Below are 16,134 nucleotides of genomic sequence, written 5' to 3'. Positions count from 1 at the left end.
TTCTAGGCATCTCGGATGGCATGTCCAAGATGGAAGCACACAATGACAGAGGCTTGTAGTGACCTTCAGGACAGCTTTCCAGTAGCTGTAAATAAAAGTCTTATTGTTTGGTTCTTGGTCTTTCCCCCCTGTCAGTGACAGGAAGAATAATAAAAGCAATGGCACTATTGTGTGAAATAAGTGTTTTCTCATCCAAAAGAAAACATGACATATACAATAGCAAACCATTTGCAAGCTGAAAAAGTAATTAGTTGTGTAAGTCATTGAACATGATAGGAAAAGTGAATTATGATAAGGGAGGACTGAGAGTTAACAAATGAAAATTTTATTTAAAAGTTTAAAAAGACAGTTTTTTTAAAAAGGAGAGCATTGAAAGGTGATTAACCTACAGAAAGAAAGAACTATTTCAAACACATTTAAATAGGCACAATTAGAAGAATACTGGAAAAAGAAAAAGAAAAAATCAGTTTGATCTGAGGAGGGGGAAAAAAGCTGTCTTCATGAAAAACAGATTTTGAAGTACTTTTGTCATCAGTTTCCTTTCAATTCTTCTGGTTAATTTCATGAAGGCTGTGCAAACTCTCAACTTCCCAGTGTTTGTAGGAGGGGAGGGTGGTAAGGTGTGAGTGGAAAAAAAATGAATTTTCAAGGTATGGGATTTTATAGTAGAGACTTCCTTAGCAGGATGGACCGTAACAGGGTGTTAGTGATGGAGACCTTGGGAGGAGCAGGCAGAAGATATGGATTTGAGGCCCTGACGTACTCTGCCTGCTGTATGATCTTGGACAAGTTCGACCCCTCTCAGGGCTTCAATATCTTCTTACCTACATGAAGCGATGGGATTGAACACCTCTGTGGCCCTCTCTAGTCTATATGTTTGCATTTCTAACAGTATAGCATGATTAAAAAAAATAGAAAGTCAGTGGTCTTTAGGTTACTAGTCAGGATGAAACTCAAAAAATCTATTTTTAAAATTGTGAGTATTGGGTGTGGTGAAAATATTCATATTTGGGGTCAGAGAGTTTTTCTAATAGAATCAACTCTAGAGTATTCAGACTTGCTCTCACTCCAAAGAGGAAGTGAAGGCAAGCTCTGCTTTCTCCTCTGCTGCTTTCTTTGTTCATGGGAGTGTGCAAATTTTTCTGGCAACACAGAAGACTGAACACAGGAAGCCTGAACCCCGCGAAGCCATAAGGCTTAGCATGGGCGTGGGGGGTGATCAGCCCTTCATCTGTCATTCAGAACTCCATGCTGCAACACAGAGGGGGTAAAAAACCTTCTGCTCTCTGTTTCAACCTCAAGGGCAGAGCACACAGGCCGAGTTGCTGTTCTTGTCTCACAATCTGGAGGCCAGAAGTCTGAAATCAAGGTGTCGGCAGGGTTGGCTCCTTCTGGGAGCTGTGAGGGAAGTATCTGTTCCCGGCCTCTCTCCTTGGCTTACAGATGGCTGTTGATATGGTTTGGCTGTGTCCCCACCCAAATCCCATCTTGAATTGTAGTTCCCATAGTCCCCACGTGTCATGGAAGGGACCTGGGGAGAGGTAATTTAATCATGGGGGCAGTTACCTTCATGCTGTTCTCGTGAAAGTGAGTGAGTTCTCAGGAGATCTGATAAGGGGACTTTCCCCGTTTTACTCACTCAGTTCTCTTCCTGCCACCACTTGAAGAAGGACATGTTTGCTTCCCCTTCTGTAAGTTTCCTGAGGCCTCCCCAGCCATGCTGAACTATGAGTCAATTACACCTCTTACCTTTATAAATTACCCAGTCTTGAGTATGTCCTTATAGCAGCATGAGAATGGAAATACAGCCATCTTCTCCGTGTGTCTCTTTGCATTGTCTTCCCTCTATACGTGTCTGTTTCTGTGTCCAAACTTCACCTTGTTATAAGACACTAGTCTTATTGGATTAGAGACTCTAATGACCTCATTTAAATTTGATTACCTTGGTAAACACACTGTCTCCAAATAAGGTCACATTCTGAAACACTCGGGGTTGGGACTCCAGTAATATCTTTTTGGGGGGAGACACACTTTAATGCATAACATACTACAAGAGAAGGGAGCTGCTTATCATTGTCCATTACCTGGAATCGGTTCAGACAACCATCATCTTCCTACATGCAAAGGAGAAAACAGTTCACCTGGTCATTTTTGCTATGGCAGGAGGAAATGTCAATACCAAACCATTGGAGAAGGTTGCTGAGTCATTCAGTTGTGGCAGCAACCACCTTTCTTCCCTGCAACCCCTGGCTAGGCTGCTCCATGTTGAGAGGCAGGGTGTTCAGTACAGCCACCGTGAGCTGAGTGAGGGCTTCAGCTGCAGGCTGGAGTGACCCAGGGAGGAACTGCCGCCTATCAAACGGAAACACCTGCCACGGAAGGTTCACTGAAGCCCAAGAAAATAAAGGTCAACGGCTCTGGGCTGTGCCGCACCAGTCTCCACCACTATTCTGGGGCAGAATACACCTATTGGCTCACAATGCTGTGAAAGAAAACAAGAAAGTCATGATGGTGAGCACTGCCCTACAGAGATAATGAGCCACTGGAGTAGTTCTGAGGCAGGAGCCAGAGGAGCTGCGATTCAGAGGCAGTCAGGGAGTGGGACTGGGGTCATGGGAGAAACTGGACCCAGTGGTCTAGTGGGTCATCTCATTCCAGATATGTGACCTAAGACCTGCATGTGTGTGCCTGTGCATGTGTGTGGTGTGTGCCTGTGCATGTGTGTGGTGTGTGCCTATGTGTATGTGGACGTGTGGATACATATATGTGTGTGCGTGTGAGTATGCATGCATGTGCATGTGGGGGGTATGGGTGACTAGATAGGGGGAGCATGGGGAAAGGAAGGGAAAAGAGAGGGTTAAAACCATGACAGGATAATAAGCATCTGAAATACTTAACTACAACAAAATGTTCTGAGGCTTTGTACAGCCATATTTTCCAAACTGCAGGTTGTGGCTCAGCAGTCAGCTGGGAAATCAATTTACCCATGCAGAGGTTCTTAACCTGGGGTCTGTGGACACTGCCCTCTCCCCACAAGAGGCCCAAGGATAGAATTGTATTTCAATATCATTGATTTCCTTTGTAAGCCTACGAGTTTTGCTTTATGCCTTTAAAAACACTCCAAGAAAGGATCCATAGACCTCATCACAAGGGGTAGAAATGGCACGCACAGACACACACACACAAGCGCACACACACACACACACACACACAAACACATACACACACACACACACACACACACACACACAAGATTAAAAATCTCTAGGTCAAAACCAGCATTTAAAAAAGTTGTTAAGATAAATAGATTATAAAGAAATTAAAAAATTTGAGCTATGCATGTAATGAGGGTATTGTTTTGTGAAACTTTTGTTTTAGATATACAAATACTTGTGTATGTAAAATATACATATGTATATGTGTGTATACATATTTATGCACACACATATTTATTTATTTATTTTGTGATGGAGTCTTGTTCTGTCACCCAGGCTAGAGTGCAGTGGCATGATCTCAGCTCACTGCAACCTCTGTCTCCCAGGTTCAAGTGATTCTCCTGCCTCAGCCTCCTGAGTAGCTGGAACTATAGGCGTGCACCACCATGCCCAATTTTTGTATTTTTGTATTTTTAGTACAATTACTAAAAATAAAAATTTACTAAAAATTACTAAAAAATTACTAAACAATTACTAAAAAAAATTTTTACTAATTTTTGTATTTTTAGTAGAGATGAGTTTTCACCATGTTGGCCATGGCCACCATGGCTTTGATCTCCTGACCTCGTGATCTACCCACCTCAGCCTCCCAAAGTGCTGGGATTACAGGCATGAGCCACCCTGCCTGGCCATTTATTTCTAACTGTAGAGCATGGGGCAAAAATTTGATAGCCACAGTTCAATAGCCTACTGGACATTAGGGTAAAAGATTTAAAAAAATTTTTTTTTTAAATTATGAGTGAGGAATGTAGTGGGCCATTTGTGTTTTGGATTGGAGGGCTCTGCTATTAGGCAGACATTTGACTTTTCACTGAGCATAGCCACATTCCAGCCAATCTCCCAGGGAATGGTGATAAGCTGGTCCTGACCATGCCTGTATGGCTACAGCCCTCTCTGCCTTGTTGAGGCCTGAGTTAATTGGAAGTGTTGCAGAGACATGTGTTGATTCCTGCGGCTACAAGGCTCCTGGAAGTGTCAGAGGCAGGGGTATTGTTTCCTGGGAGGGGTGTCTTCCTGTGTACCGCTGGTGTATGCCTGCCCGGAAGTTTGTTCTTTCACACTCACAAGGCCACCCGAAGAAACAGAGAGAGGGTCTCCCACAGAATGGGGCAGCAAAAGAAGTCAAGCAAAAGTGAAGAAAAGAGAAATAGGGGACAGAGAGGGGAGCTGTAACAAGTGTTCAGGAAAAGGGGGGTCAGATAGGAGAGAGAAGCAAAGAGAAAATCGCAAGTGTATAAAGCAAGTGGCGGGACTCGCTGAGCCGCAGGTGTAGTAAGAAGCTATGGCACCAGCCTGTTAGCTCCCTGCAGGTTTCACAGCATCAAGGATGGTGAAACCGAAAGAAAGAAAAGGCAGTTCAGCAGGAAAGATCAACAAGGACAAATCCTGGGACAAATCCAAACTGCTGTTAGGATTGAACCAAGCAAAGATATGACCACCCATGATAGCGACCTGTTGCTTAGTTTATTTTAAATGAAACTCATATTTACTTGATTAATTTAGAAAATCTGAGATTCACTAGAGCAGGAACTGTGCCTTCCTCAGTTCCTAGATCAGTACCAGTTACATGGTGAAGGCTTAATAAATATCTATAAAGGAATGTTAATGAATCAGCTGGTAATTGATATGTAAAATTGCTTGAAATGATAAATAATAGTGATAACTAAAAGTAATACAGTGCATAATAGTATAGAAATCAACTTCATGGTTATCTCATTTAATCCTCACACAGTCCCATCAGGTATCACCATGATCATCCGCACCTTAAGATTAAGACACTAGTTCAAAGCCACTCTATGATTGTGCCGGGGATTTTAAACAATATTCTCTGATGCAAAAGCCAACATAGACTTTGCCTCTTTGGGCATGTTGTGTATGCCCACTCATGACGAATGCTTTGTATATTTAAGTAGGCATATCCATAGTAGGTATGGGTATCAGTTTGGATTCTCCAGGAAGCAGACACCCCGATGAAATTAGGAGTGTATGAGGAGGAGGGGGTCACACCTGGGAAAGATAAAGGGAGATTGATCAGGGTGGGACAATGTATTAGTCCATTTTCACACTGCTCTAAAAAAATACCTGAGCCTGGGCAATTTATAAAGGAAAGAGGTGTAATTGATTCACATTTCCACATTGCTGGGGGAGATCCATACTTAGAATCACGGCAGCAGACAAAGAGAAACCAAGGACCTTCTTCACATAGTGGCAAGAGAGAGAAGAGCCAGTGAGTGAGGAAGTGCCACACTTTTAAAATTATCAGATCTCATGAGAACTTCCTTACTACCACGAGAACAGTTTGAGGGAAACCTTCCCCGTTATCCAATCACTTCCCACTAGGCTCCTACCTTAACACCTGGGGATTACAACGCAAGATGGGATTTGGGTAGGGACACAAAGCTCAGCCATATCAGACAGGGATGCTGATGTGCCACTTATGAAAGGAGAGGCAGAAGGAAGCAAGATGGAGCTGGGAGTGCCTCAGTCCATGATGTAGATCTGATGAAGTCTTCGCCAATACAATGGAAGTCCCATGGCAAGGACTGCCTGCAAAAGAGCCTCACACTGGATAGAAATGGCCTGGCCTGGCCGTGAATCTCCATGCTCAGGCAATGTCTGGGTCTGCCTAGGATGTGCATGACCTTGGCTTGAAATTTAAGGTGCATTCTACAGGCAGTGTAGCTGGATGCTGTCGGCTAACTGCACATCTTGCAACCGGACAGCAAGTTCTTCCTTGAAGGGAGAAGCAAGTGGTGCACCTCATGACTATATATGTTTACAGTTTTAAAGACATGACATTTTAATACAATTCCTACTTAAATGCTTTAGCTGGCTGTTGTTTTCTTTACTATACCCTGACTTTCTAGTTAGTGAACCATAGCCAACATAGAGACCAAATGTCCCAGTTTGAAAATACTAAAGTCCTACCTACAGGGTTAAGAGAAGAGAAGGGATTATGCTAGATTGAGCAATTAAAATTTGATACACTGGATCAAGTCAACTGTTACAAAAATACAGGTGCTGCCACTCCATTTTTCACATCCGTGGCGGACTTGGCTGATTGATCACAGCACTCTTCCTTATGAGTTGTGTTGTCTGCCTCAAAATTATTTTCAACATTGTGATCCAGACAGCCATTCCCAATCTATCACCATTGGCACCTAAGATGAAACCAATTTATCATCCCATCACTAGGTAATGGGGGGAAAACACTGGTCTTGGAGAAGGTGTGTGTGCCCAAATGCTTGTAAGGGTGCTAATGAGAGTGTGAGATTGAGGGAGATGTAATGAAAATAAACACTTGAAGTTGTTTATCAATTAGAAGGTAGGTTTTAATGTTTTAATTAATAAATCTGTTTGAACCCAGAATACCTTTTACCCAGAGGCAATATTACAAATAAGGATTATATACAAAAGTCAGCATCTAAATCTCTACCTATGTATATATAACTATTAGTGAATTTGCTTTTGGATCCTAACAATAAACTCAGTGCTCATTGACCTTAACAAATAGGGGTTTATTCTTTCTCCCATAAAACGAAATCCGTAGGTAGGCAACTATCAGCATACATTCAGGCTTTTAGCAACAGATCTTTGTGATTCTGTTGCTACTTTCCTCGTAGTTACAGAATGGCTGTTGTTTCAGGCATTGTCTTCAATATTATTTGGAGGTAGGGTGCCCCTATTCATCAGGAAATTTAAAACTCTGTAAGTAGTCTCCCCCAGAAGAATTCCATGTACATTTCATGTGCCAGACAGGATAACATGACTGTCCGTAGCTTCAAGAACGATGGGCAAACCACATATCTTATTTTCCAGCCTCTGTGCTGGGAGGTAGCAAGGGAGAAGGGGTTAGACATAGCTTTTAGATAGTTTGCCAATAGTGAATGGTACTTAGACCTAAAAATAGCAGTACTAGTTTTCTAGAGGTTAAAATAATACTCGATGTTTTCGGGCATGAGCAGAAATATCCTACGTTCACTCCTCTACTACTCACGTCCACTTTCTAATAAAAAAGAATTTGATAAATGTAATGAGCATGTCTGTATATTTGCTGGATGAGCATGGATTCTACATGTTTGTGCTTTAGCAAAATAGTTCCTACTTTGAGTTTCAATAGACTTATGTCTTAAAATCTAGTCATTGGATAGCTTTAAGCTGAAATGCTGTTGATACATTACTATTCACTGTAGGATTAACCTGACAACCCACCACAATTTAAATGGGAATTTAAAAATTAAATTAACAATGAGTTATAAAGAAAGGTAAGAATGGTAGAAACAGAAATCTCCAGCCCACTCAGGATAACACTCAAAATGTATAGCATATTTACTAAAAATTACAGAAGTTCCAAACTATCTCCATGTCTCTAAGTGAGTCACGTGCCAGAATTAACAGTTCTTTGGTGCTCTGCAATCTTCTTAGCAGAGTACAGAATTAAGTCCTTGGCAAACTGTAATAATGTGTTAATTTTAGATCATTATGCCATAATGTAGTAATCCTTAGTAAATACTTAGTAAGTTACTAGAAAGTAGCTCTTCATCATATGCAAAAAATAAAATTGAAGACATTGCATGTCATTGGCTTCCAAGAATAGGAGAAAGGAGATTTTAGAGTCAGTTTCTGGTTCATCTATAAGACAGTGTGTTGGATCACATTGTAAAGAATTGTGATGCATAGATGAGAGCACTAGTTTGAAATCAACAGCTGGATTTGAATTTCCATTCCACCTATGACTACTCAGGACAAGTCTCTTAAGCCCTGCATAGCCCAGTTTCCTCATTATTAGACTGGCAACTACTAACACAGAAACTATTCTACTTACAGTATGTTTGTAATTGAATCTATTTGTTGGAAATTCCAAAGTGACTAAGCTTGCCGTCACAAATGCACTTCCAGGAACAGGAGCATGAATCAGTTTCTCAAAGCTTTTAATAAAAGCTGGTGTGCTTGTTTATACATGTTCAATGCCATGTCTGCCTAGGTGATAAAATAATGCTTGGTACACAGAAGACACTAAAAAATATAGCTTTTGAATGAGTGAAGGACATTTTCCCCCAAATTATTGTCATTTGTCATTTGTCTCTGCTGGAAGTCTGTGGGGGCAGATAACTGTTCTCCTTGGGGATCTCCCAAGTGTCCTGAGGAGGTCCTTAGGAGCCACAGCCTGCATTCTTGTCCCCTCACCCCTCATGTGGATGTGAACCAGACTGGAAGAGGCGTTCCCTTTGCCTTCATGCAACAGTTTCAAGAGCAGAGTCTCTTCTGGCAGCTGTTAAACTTCTCCCACGCTAGCCCTCCCCGGAATGAACAGGAGGCTCCTCTGCCCATCTAGTGTCGAGGTGTTGACTCAAGAAAAGTCATCCTTTGTCTTCGTCTTCCATTCTCTTGCTGATATTGTCCACGGGCACAGGCACAGCACTTCTGTATGTTGCACGATTTGCTCTTTGCCCTTTATAATCATTTCTACTATTGAATAATTCATCTTATATTGGTGTGAAGAGTTCCTGTGTCTCTCATCCCTTCTAGTTTTTAAAAATCTCTTCTGTTTCCATGGTAATTGTATATATCAACAAGGACTTTGAACACTCTCCATTTTCTTGGATTTTTTGAACCTGATGTGGTTAATAATGCTTGGGAAAACTTCTCAAAAAAAGACTCTCACAAACACAGCAAAATGCATTGATGGTGAACAGCACAGTTTTTTAGTTCAAAAGGCAACATATACATTCCATATCATCTGCTGGTACCATGTAGTAGGTTCTCACAGGAGAGCTTGGGATTTTACCTGTGGCTATCCACAGGTTGAAAGCTGGCAAGCAGAAGAATATCTGTAACTAACCTACTTTTTTCTGCAGTTTTGTTGGGATAAAAGTTAAAGTGCTCTAGTGCACTGTAGCCTATAAAATGTTATCCTTTCTGTGACTCGTGCCCCATTTCCACAGTGCCATGTGGGGACACAAGGAACAGATCTTTGTCCTCAGGAAAAGTGGAAACTCAGAGTTGAATTTCCTCCTCACTCCAAACATCACTATGCACGCGCGCACACACACACGCACGCACGCACACACACACACACACACAGGCATAGGCACACAAACTCCTAAGAGCTGGAGACAGGGACACAGCAGGAAGGATAGTATAGACAAAATTCCTAGTTGCTGATCACTTGCTAACTCTCTTCATTTTCACAAGAAAACACCTCCTGGCATTTGCTTAATGGAAGGCACCTTTCTAGTCAGTCACTTGACAAGTGTTCTAAATTGGATTTTAAAAGGACAGAGGTTGAGATTAGGGTTAGGGATTTTTATTACATCTCGAAGTGCCTGTATAAATTACACAGTGGGGATTTTCAGTTGAAAGCTTTTCCAGATAATAAACAGGAGACTCATGTATTGGCATTTTTGTAATGCTATAAGAATGAGGAAGTGTAGGTGCTGGCACGTATTCATGTAAACAAAAAGCGAGCGACAAATTTTTACCTTGAGTTTTAGAATCACACTCTCCTAAATAATTTACATATAAGGAGAGATCATAGAGATAACCTGTAGGAAAACAGAAAGATGAATTTTTTTCCAGCTAAACTTGTCTTGCTGCATAACTATCTTGGGCATATCAGATTTTATAAAGATACTTTTCCTCTTACATTTCACACTTCACTTTCACTATCGAGAAGCCAAGTGGAGGCATTTTCCCTGGTGAGTGGGAGTTGTAAGGACTAGCTCAAGAGTAGAATAGGCTTAAGCAAAACGATAATGTAGGTGAAGTCATTCATGTAACCTGAATCCTCTTTTAGTGTCTTGAGCCTAAGTCCTGTCTTAATCCCCAGAACCCCAAAGTTCTGCAGACAAAAAGTTCCCCATAGAAGTGGCCTCGTGATCTTGAAACAGAGCCCTGGGCTTAATCTTCCTTTTGCTGCCATCTAACATTTAACAATTCTAGTATTCATTTCCTCAGGGCCTCAGCTTGTGGACAAGCTAATGTGTGCCAACATACCCAGAGTTCTTATGATCTAAAAGTGTTATTCTCCTGGGTAAGTGGTAAGTGGTTTGCATTTCAGCAAGGATAAATAAATGCCTTGGTTCAAAAGAATAACAGGATAGGATTGTTAAAAATATTACTTCCTCCAGGAAGCTTCTGCCTCCCTCTAGCCTCATGGATTAGAAGTTCCTGGGAAGGCTCCTAAGTAAAGCGTGCTTCTCCTGTCATGGTACTTGGCACTCGTCATTGACAACACTTGTTTAATAAGCTCTGTGGGTTCAGCCCCATGTATATTCATATACATGTACTGTTATATTAATTCCCACCACCCGGCTCCCTGATGGAACACTTGCAGGACATTAATAAATACTGTCGATTGAAGAATGAACAATGCTAAGGGTGTCAGGAACTCTAGAAAGATAATAGAGTGAGGGAGAGAAAAGCAGTATTTGAAGGCCAGATGGCTTTCACTGATTCTTCCTACTTGGTTATTTTATAACTGACTAACCTCTGAAAATAACACTTAAAAGTAATAGTTTTCAGTATCGCTTTAAGTGCTTTAGAATCACACTCAGCATTGGATGTAAATAGTTAAGGAGGGTAGCCTTGATCTGCTACTGCCATAGGTACGTTTAACATATAGAAATTACACTGAAAGTGTCACGGCTTTCTTGTTTTACCCAGTGAGAAACTCCACTGCTCAAATTGAAACCAATGTGGAAATTACTCCTTCCATCAAAAGGAGCAGAGAATGAAAACAAAAACGACAAAATCTCCTCAGCTCCACAGTGATGACATAGAATGTTCAGATAAGAAAGAGAAAGAAGGCTTTGGGAAAACAACAATAAGAAAGTATTTCAATGGCATTCCAAGTAAATAGTGACTAGAGTTTTGGCTCACTGTAGTAGCAACACAGTGATAAGGGCTCTCCTCAAAGTAAAGTGAACTTGGAGCAAGTGAACGAGGAAACACTGAAAACAAGGGTGGGCTGAGAAAAACGCATCCTCTCAGAGCATGCAGTGAAGGCTCAGCTGAATTAATACTAGGAATTACCCCAGACTATAGATCACTCTGTTAACCTTTCTGATGGGAGTCTTCTTCAGTTATTAGTGAGGGGGAGTTGTAGGTTTATATTAGATCTGCATTGTAACACAACACAGAGTTTAGCAATGCACTGTGGGTAAGACAACGGTGCGACCAACTGGATGTAGTTCTCAGTGATAGCACACTTGGTCATTTTCAATTCTGCTTTTCTTTCGTTTTCCCTTTTTCCTTCTCATTTTCTCTCTTTCTATCATACTTCAAGTTAAAGAATCTCTTTATATGCTGCCATAGACAAATATATATGAACCACGTAGACCAAGAAACTAGGTAGTACACAAAGTGACCAAACCCAGTAAAAGCCTATAACTTCTACATGTTTTACACATACACACACACTGCACTCATTTAATTCCCTCAACACCTCTACTCTGTAAACATTTTATGCCTCCCCTGCTTTTGGATTAGTAAACAAATTCAGGTAGGCTCAGTCATTTGACCAATGACAAACGACTAGAACATGGAGGATGAATTTGAAGCATCAGAGTCGGTACCCTTTTCTCTGAATATCTTGGGAGATAATTGGCGTACAAAGTACATAAAAATCAATATTGTCATTATTGTGTACTTAGATAACAAAGCAGTGTCTTCATTCATAATGGATTGCGGCTCCCCGCTCAGAAAGAGGACATTTTTTAAAACTACAAGATATAACTGAGAGCTTGGAAGCTATCCATGCATAAGTTTTAAAACCCAGCAGCTTCATGGCTTCCTTCTTCCTTTGGCCTGGCCAGTGGACACAATGGTCACGTTCCTGGCATGGAGATGTCATTCACGGCAGGTGTTCTTGAATTGGAGCTTAAGGCTCCAGGAGTTTTGTGGGTTCCTCCAGAATCCTACACTCCTTATACACTCCCACAGGGTGCCTGCCCAGGTGAGTGGCACGCTTCATGGTATCCTTTCAGATTCTATCACTAATACTTCTCCAACCGTGACTTACAATGTAACCTGAGGCAGGATTAGAATGTTGGTATATTTTAATTTGCTCCTATGCCAAATCACAGTGCTTATATTTGCAACTCTGAGAATTGATGGGGGCAATAAACAGATTTAGAATTCACATGTGTGAGCACCACAAAGTACTTTGAACTTCACTAAATGGGGAGAATATAAGACATTACATTTAGAAACTGTTTAGGAGCAGTAAATGGAGAGAAGCAACATTTTTGCTTAAAAACAACAACAACAACATCACAACCCCTTCATTATGTGCAGCACACAATTTAACAGGTGTGTGATTTATTCATTTATTCACAGACTCATGGACCAACCATTCGACCACAGCACTATTGTCTGTGAAGCAAAACACGTTTACAACAAACTGTATCGGCTCCTCAGAGAGACTGAATTAGCCCATCTAAAAACCCTTTGCTTCCGATTGAAAAAAGGGTTAATAATCATCAAACTGATGTACATAAATAAACTTTACCTTAGTAAATTGTTTCCATCTTTGGATTTCTGGGTCATCTCGAATCAGTGCTTGATATGAAAGGGGGAAAAATAAAACTTATGTATTATCTTTAGTGGATAAATGAAATATTATTGTTTCTCCATGTGTATTTAGAATTACGGCCTTCTTGAGAAAAGTACCACAGTCTGTCCCTTCCCTGCTCACTCATCTCTTTTCTTGGGAGAAAGACAGTTTTTCTGATTGGTGAGACTGGAGAAAATTTGATACTCACTCTCCCAAATTTCTTTATCTCACACAGTTAAGTGTTGATGAGTCATTTCTCTTTTTCTCTAGCTCTCTCAGACCCAAGTGTTACCAGTGAAGGGGTGTCCAGGTTCTTGGCGCTTTGAACAAAGAACTGGACAAAACTCACAAACAAAGCAAGAAAAGAATGACGCAACAAAAGCAGAGATTTATTGAAAATGAGAACACACTCCACAGGGTGGCAGTGGGCAAGCAAGCAGCTCAAAGGCCCAGTTACAGAAATTTCTGGGGTTTAAATACCCTTTAGAAGTTTCCATTGGTTACTTGGTGTACACCCTATGTATAGGAAGTAGTGGCCTGTGATCAGTCTGATAGGTTGGAAGGGATCAATCAGAATGCAAACATCTGATTGGTTGTGGAGAGTGACCAATTAATACTCCTATGCAAATAAAGACTTTTTCCACAACCAACCTGTGAGAGGTGACCGATCAGAGGTACTTTCATTTTTTCACCTGTGATGCAAAAAAAGGGTGGCAGGGGAGAGGCGTTGCAAAGGGAGTAGCCTCTGGTCCTTTTGTTACTTGAGCACTTGGGTGTGGGAAGTTGGGGTTTTCCTTTTGATTTAGTTCTAGGAAGTCAGCATGAATCAGCCTTAGATTCCCTGCCTCCAGACCCTCCTGCCTCACAAGTGCTCCTAGGAGCTGTACATGCCTCTCTTGTGTCCCCATATGATCAGCTCATTACGGGTGGGTCCTGCCGGGTCTCTCGTTCTTGTCTCTCCACTTCAAGATGGCTAGTAAGTCCTGGTCCAGTGAGTCCCCAGTGCAGACATAGAGCAGAAGGGAAGTAGCTCCGGTTGTATTTCCTGAAGTTTAATAAAGAACCCTATGCTCTCCGTCCCATTACCTAAAGCTGATATTGTGCTTGGAACGTGCAGTGTTATCCAATCCAGTTTTACCACTGCTAAAGTTGAACTACCCTTTGATCCTCTGCTTGCTCGTTTTGCCAAGTTCTTAACTGCCTGGAATTGGAAGTTGAGGGCTGGATTATTGATTTTTCACCCTGCCCCCAAACTCCAACAGAAACCAAGGGTTCCTGAAGAGGGGCAGGGCAGCAAGAGGGAGACTGAAACTGGGGCGCCAGAACGGAATGTCTTTGAAGTGTGTGTTTGCCTAAGGTGTGTGTAGAAAGATAGCCACTTTTCAGTTTCTGCCTGCCTTTAATACATTACAATGTCCTAATTAAAAACATTTAAAAAGGTACATTGGAAAATGATCCCTGAGGCTAGAATGCTGTTGGCACAGTGAAAAAGATGCAATCAATAAGTAAACAGACAATGTCAGCCCGAAGACCTTTCAGAACAACATGTGTACTCCAGGGAAAAAAAATTAGAAGTCTCTTTAGCCTATTTAAATATTTTCCAAGATCTTTGTTAAATTTCAGGTAATAGTATGTCTTCTTTTGAACAAGCATTGTATGTTTGCCTTTGACTGAGAATGGCCTAGGCTAGAGACCATTTGGTATTCAACCTGTGACTATTTTAGTGTGGGGCTGGACCCCAAAAATTCATGCTCGATGAAATGATTTTCACTTACTGAGATGAATTTACTTTTTCTTCCTTCAGCAGTTCATCAATCTAATGGAAGAAAGAGTAGCTATCATAATAATGAGAATAGACTTCTAGGAGCATGAGCCAATGTCAATACTTTATTTAATAACACAAATTCTATTACTATATATTTGGTCTCAATCCAAATTTGCTTTAAATTGAGTTTTCTTGCCATTGCACACTCCTATCTCTCTGAACACACACCACACACACACACACCACACACTTGTTTTATTGTGTTTCATTTTATTGCACTTCTCAGAGAATGTGTTTTTTGCAAATTGAAGATTTGTGGCAACTTTGCATCAAACGAGTCTATTGGCATCATTTTTCCAAGAGCATATGCTCACTTCCTGTCTCTGTGACAGCAATTTTTAGCAATAAAATATTTTTAATGAAGGTATGTACATTGTTTTTTAGACATAATGCTATTGCACACTTGACTAAAATATAGTGTAAGTATAATTTTTATATGCCATGGGAAACTAAAAAAAAGTGACTTACTTTATTGCAATATTCGCTTTATTACTTTGGTCTGGAACTGAACTCACAATATCTCTAAAAGTATGCCTATATAGCTTTTCATAACACAGATATCACATTTTACCATATCCTATTGTTACTGAACAATGTTGGTGATAACATTGATGATATCAATCACTATTACTGGTATCATTATCAACATATCAATAAACATTTTTAGAACATTTTGAAATTGTCAGCTGGGTTTTGGTTAAAGTAAATACTTCTTGTCTGATATATTATATTCCAAAACAGTAACAGTAACTGAAACTACCGAAGAAGATATACTTTTCAAAGTAACATATTGTCATAATGTATAAATATCAAAATTTCATACTGTAGCATGACTGATATAAAGAACACTTTGTTGTTGTTGTTTTGTTTTGTTGTTGTTTTGTTTTGTTTTGTTTTGTTTTGTTGTTGTTGTTGTTTTGAGACAGATTCTCGCTCTGTCACCCAGGCTGGAGTGCAGTGACCAGTGGCACAGTCTTCACCATGTTGGCCAGACTGGGCTCGAACTCCTGACCTCAGGCAATCTGCCCACATCGGCCTCCCAAAGTGCTAGGATTACAGGTGTGAGGCACCATGCTCAGCCACAGAACACTTTTAAACCATTGAACTAGATAGAGGGGCTATAAAACTCTCATATTTCATTCTTTTTTTTTTTTTTTTTTTGAGACAGAGTCTTGCTCTGTCACCCAGGCTGGAGTACAGTGGTGCAATCTCAGCTCACTGCAACCTCTGTATTCCGGGTTCAAGCAATACTTGTGCTACAGCCTCCTGAGTAGCTGGGATTACAGGTGCGTGCCACCAAGCCCAGCTAATTTTTGTACTTTTAGTCAAGACAGGGTTTTGCCATATTGGCCAGGCTGGTATCGAACTCCTGACCTCAAGTGATCTGCCCGCCTTGGACTCCTGAAGTGCTGGGATTTCAGGCATGACTGACTTCACCTGGTCTATTTCATTCTTTATATGCAGAAAAACTCTAAATCTAGGGTTGGTGGTTCTGAGCAGTAGGCATCTATGTATTTAAGAATATTATGGAATCTTCT

The 16,134-nt window shown here is 40.9% G+C and overlaps 1 long non-coding RNA gene across 1 annotated transcript; it reads left to right on the top strand.

The window, feature by feature from the left end:
• The first annotated feature begins 2,305 nt into the window (after nt 1-2,305).
• LOC139361799 (uncharacterized) lies at nt 2,306-15,270 on the top strand. The gene is made up of 3 exons (XR_011619441.1): nt 2,306-2,511; nt 11,870-12,074; nt 13,042-15,270. It is a non-coding gene; the product is annotated as an uncharacterized lncRNA (long non-coding RNA).
• The last annotated feature ends 864 nt before the right edge of the window (nt 15,271-16,134 follow it).

This window comes from Macaca nemestrina, chromosome 2 (assembly GCF_043159975.1).
Source record: "Macaca nemestrina isolate mMacNem1 chromosome 2, mMacNem.hap1, whole genome shotgun sequence".
NCBI lineage: Eukaryota > Metazoa > Chordata > Mammalia > Primates > Cercopithecidae > Macaca > Macaca nemestrina.
The sequence above is the reverse complement of the archived record's forward strand: the minus strand, read 5'-3'. Positions and strand labels throughout refer to the sequence as shown.